Source organism: Protomyctophum parallelum, assembly GCF_964188405.1.
Source record: "Protomyctophum parallelum genome assembly, chromosome: 9".
Taxonomy (NCBI): Eukaryota; Metazoa; Chordata; class Actinopteri; order Myctophiformes; family Myctophidae; genus Protomyctophum; species Protomyctophum parallelum.
Window position 1 is genome coordinate 51,927,713 of NC_139706.1, and position 5,000 is coordinate 51,932,712.

Consider the following 5,000-nt stretch of genomic DNA (forward strand, 5'->3'; position numbering starts at 1 on the left):
AGGTCTTATTCCCTAACTTGAGTAAACTAACGATCTGGAGGCGTGATCAATGCTCTTTGTCCACTCAGAATAGCCAAATGGCATTGATCACGCCTCCAGGTCTTTAGTTTACTTAACCCATTCTGACCTGAGATCAGATTCATACGAGGTTTCCACTGGACACACACTGGTCTGATGAACCCATTCTGACCTAAGATCAGATTCTAAAAAATGTCAGTCGTTCTTCGATTATTACAAAAATAGCAGACCTACAAGCTCGTATCGCGCCACTCGGTGGCGCGATATGAGCTTGTAGATCTGCTATTTTTCAATAGCTAAAGCATAACATGATGCTAACACCAAAATGGGTGCCCGGTCAGAATGGGTTAAGTTAGGGAATAAGACCTGGTACTTCAGACACGCAAAATACAGCCCACAGTGTGGTATGATGTCTAAATGTAAATGTAAAAATGGGTCGGACGCATATAATATAATATAATAATTAAGGTCAGGCTCGTTTCGGGTCGGTGTTTAGGACCGGGGTAGGGTCAGACACAGAGCTGTGGGGGTCAGGCCCGGGTTAGGGTCAGACACAGAGCTGTGGGGGTCAGGCCCGGGTTAGGGTCAGACACAGAGCTGTGGGGGTCAGGCCCGGGTTAGGGTCAGACACAGAGCTGTGGGGGTCAGGCCCGGGTTAGGGTCAGACACAGAGCTGTGGGGGTCAGGCCCGGGTTAGGGTCAGACACAGAGCTGTGGGGGTCAGGCCCGGGTTAGGGTCAGACACAGAGCTGTGGGGGTCAGGCCCGGGTTAGGGTCAGACACAGAGCTGTGGGGGTCAGGCCCGGGTTAGGGTCAGACACAGAGCTGTGGGGGTCAGGCCCGGGTTAGGGTCAGACACAGAGCTGTGGGGGTCAGGCCCGGGTTAGGGTCAGACACAGAGCTGTGGGGGTCAGGCCAGGGTTAGGGTCAGACACAGAGCTGTGGGGGTCAGGCCCGGGTCGGGTCAGGCTGTGTAAAGTCGGCCCGAACAGCTCTGACTCACAGAGACACAGGGTTAGAACAGCTCTGACTCACAGAGACACAGGGTTAGAACAGCTCTGACTCACAGAGACACAGGGTTAGAACAGCTCTGACTCACAGAGACACAGGGTTAGAACAGCTCTGACTCACAGAGACACAGGGTTAGAACAGCTCTGACTCACAGAGACACAGGGTTAGAACAGCTCTGACTCACAGAGACACAGGGTTAGAACAGCTCTGACTCACAGAGACACAGGGTTAGAACAGCTCTGACTCACAGAGACACAGGGTTAGAACAGCTCTGACTCACAGAGACACAGGGTTAGAACAGCTCTGACTCACAGAGACACAGGGTTAGAACAGCTCTGACTCACAGAGACACAGGGTTAGAACAGCTCTGACTCACATCAGAGACACAGGGTTAGAACAGCTCTGACTCACATCAGAGACACAGGGTTAGAACAGCTCTGACTCACATCAGAGACACAGGGTTAGAACAGCTCTGACTCACAGAGACACAGGGTTAGAACAGCTCTGACTCACAGAGACACAGGGTTAGAACAGCTCTGAGCCACAGACACAGAGACACAGGGTTAGAACAGAGACACAGGGTTAGAACAGAGACACAGGGTTAGAACAGAGACACAGGGTTAGAACAGAGACACAGGGTTAGAACAGCGTAGTAGTATAGGGTATCAGAGACGCATCAGTGTAAAAGGGAGCGTGTTCTCCAGGGGGCGTGGCTTGTGATCTGCGTCAGTCTATAAGGATTTCTGCAGAGTCTGCACTGGAACCACTCTGTGTGTGACCAGTGAGCAGTGTGTGTGTGACCATTGTGTGTGTGACCAGTGACCAGTGACCAGTGTGTGTGTGTGTGTGTGTGTGTGTGTGTGTGTGTGTGTGTGTGTGTGTGTGTGTGTGTGTGTGTGTGTGTGTGTGTGTGTGTGTGTGTGACCAGTGTGTGTGTGTGTGCATGTGTGACCAGTGTGTGTGTGTAAGTTGAAGTTCCAGTTCTCTCTGCAAAACGACTGTTTTCTTCACGGCACGTTGGAAGGCTGAGAGAGAGAGAGAGAGAGAGAGAGACATAGAGAGAGAGAGGTAGAGAGACATACCGTAGCATCGAGTTGCAGATTGCAACTGTGTCGCGTCCGCTGTGAGTCTGGGGTGAGTGACATTCATACACATTCTCTCTCTCTCTCTCTCTGTCTCTCCTGCATGCTCTAATTGACTTCTTGTAAATTGGGTAATGCACATGTTTAACAATACTGTTAAGAGTTAAATATATGAAATACGGGTCCATTTAGTCCTTTAGCTGTACAGGGACCCCCTGGGAGCCCCTCAGGGACCGCCTGGGAGCCCCTCAGGGACCCCTGGGAGCCCCTCAGGGACCCCTGGGAGCCCCTCAGGGACCCCCTGGGAGCCCCTCAGGGACCGCCTGGGAGCCCCTCAGGGACCCCTGGGAGCCCCTCAGGGACCGCCTGGGAGCCCCTCAGGGACCCCTGGGAGCCCCTGGCCCAGATCCACCTTTTTTTATATTATATTATATTATAACCCACCAGGGGTCCTTGAGGGGGTTCCAGGTGGTCCCCATGCTGCTAAATGATGGAGAGTTGGTAACCAAATGGACCCTTATTAGATCTTTACCTATTGAGAGTAACATGAGTTCCATGTTAGGCTCTATAAGAGTTTAATATTGTTAAACATCTACATTAGTTAATTTACAAGAAGTCGACACAATTAGAGAATGTAGAGTAATTGATATTTTTGATCAACATTTGCCTGTTATCTCTCCTATCAATACAGCATGGCATAATCTTCAAAATATCAATCAAATCAATCAATCAAAATATTATTTCGTTTTGGGTCTGAGAGGCTAAATGTCATCAGATGGTGGTCCGTGGCTCAGATGGCTCTGAGAGGCTAAATGTCATCAGATGGTGGTCCGTGGCTCAGATGGGTCTGAGAGGCTAAATGTCATCAGATGGTGGTCCGTGGCTCAGATGGGTCTGAGAGGCTAAATGTCATCAGATGGTGGTTCCGTGGCTCAGATGGGTCTGAGAGGCTAAATGTCATCAGATGGTGGTTCCGTGGCTCAGATGGGTCTGAGAGGCTAAATGTCATCAGATGGTGGTCCGTGGCTCAGATGGGTCTGAGAGGCTAAATGTCATCAGATGGTGGTTCCGTGGCTCAGATGGGTCTGAGAGGCTAAATGTCATCAGATGGTGGTCCGTGGCTCAGATGGGTCTGAGAGGCTAAATGTCATCAGATGGTGGTCCGTGGCTCAGATGGGTCTGAGAGGCTAAATGTCATCAGATGGTGGTCCGTGGCTCAGATGGGTCTGAGAGGCTAAATGTCATCAGATGGTGGTCCGTGGCTCAGATGGGTCTGAGAGGCTAAATGTCATCAGATGGTGGTTCCGTGGCTCAGATGGGTCTGAGAGGCTAAATGTCATCAGATGGTGGTTCCGTGGCTCAGATGGGTCTGAGAGGCTAAATGTCATCAGATGGTGGTCCGTGGCTCAGATGGGTCTGAGAGGCTAAATGTCATCAGATGGTGGTCCGTGGCTCAGATGGGTCTGAGAGGCTAAATGTCATCAGATGGTGGTTCCGTGGCTCAGATGGGTCTGAGAGGCTAAATGTCATCAGATGGTGGTCTGTGGCTCAGATGGGTCTGAGAAGCTAAATGTCATCAAATGATCCGTGGCTCAGATGCAGAATAAATAAATGATGGACCTTGATGTGAAAAGGGTTGAAAACCACTAAAAAAACTATTTAGTGTAAAACCTTAATAGCCTTTAAGTTGAGGAAGTCTTACTGCTTCTATTCTCTGTGTTCGTAAAGTGTTCTCATGATTATGTGGGCTATAATCTCTGTATAATTATTGTATTCAATTTACAGTTTACAATGTAGGCATTTAGGTCAGCTAAAATCTTAAGAATGTCTGCAAAGTGACGCTATGATTATACACCACAGACCACTGTTACGTTCTTAGCTGACATAATAATATGTTTTATGATAACTACTCTTTATGTATGTGATGTATTGCCATGCTTTTTGTTCTTGCTTAATGTAAATCGTTCTGGATTAACCCATTCTGACCGGGCACCCATTTTGGTGTCAGCATCATGTTATGCTTTAGCTATTTAAAAATAGCAGATCTACAAGCTCATATCGCGCCACCGAGTGGCGCGATACGAGCTTGTAGGTCTGCTATTTTTGGGAAAATCGAAGAACGACTGACATTTTTTAGAATCTGATCTCAGGTCAGAATGGGTTCATCAGACCAGTGTGTGTCCGGCGGAAACCTCGTATGAATCTGATCTCAGGTCAGAATGGGTTAAGAGCGTCTGATAAATGACTACATTGTAATTGAAATTTCCTGATGTCATCAATATTGGCCAGCAACTACATGTGAGCTGACCTGTTTTCTGACTTCTGACATTCCATATGTTAGATAGATAGATAGCTTTATTGTCATTCAGCAGATACATAAAATGCATAAGAGAACGAAATGTCGTTTCACTGGCTTTTAGTATGCTAGTTAAAAGAGCTAAAATACTATTAACATCTCAAATCCACTTAAAAACAAATAAATTAAAAGCACCATTAGTTCATTTGGAGACAAGATATTGCACAACAGGAGTCCTTATAGCAGCATATAGGGGGAAAGGTTAGGGGATATTGCACGTGTTCAAAAGTCTGATGGCTTGGGGGAAAAAGCTCTTGGAGAATCTTGCTGTTTTACTTCCAATGCTTCGATACGTTCTGCCAGAAGGCAACAGAGTGAACAGTCCCTGGTGTGGGTGGGTGGGGTCATTTCTGATGTTGTTGGCCCTAGACAGACAGCGGTTGTGCGCAATGTCCTTGATGGAAGGCAGTGATGTCCCGATAATTTTCTCCGCTGTCCTCACTACTCTCTATACTGTTTTCCAGTCTGCTTCTTTGCAGCTTCCAGACCAGACAGAGATGCAGTTTGTCAGTTTGTCATGTTGATCCTTCCCC

General features: G+C 48.0%; 1 protein-coding gene across 1 annotated transcript in view; it reads left to right on the top strand.

Moving 5' to 3' along the window:
• Positions 1-2,056: 2,056 nt before the first annotated feature.
• Positions 2,057-5,000, top strand: part of relt (RELT TNF receptor) — a 30,033-nt gene continuing 27,089 nt past the window's right edge. Inside the window, exon 1 of the mRNA XM_083772463.1 lies at positions 2,057-2,163. The gene's annotated coding sequence lies outside the window, so the exon portion shown is untranslated. The remainder of the gene's footprint in view (positions 2,164-5,000) is intronic.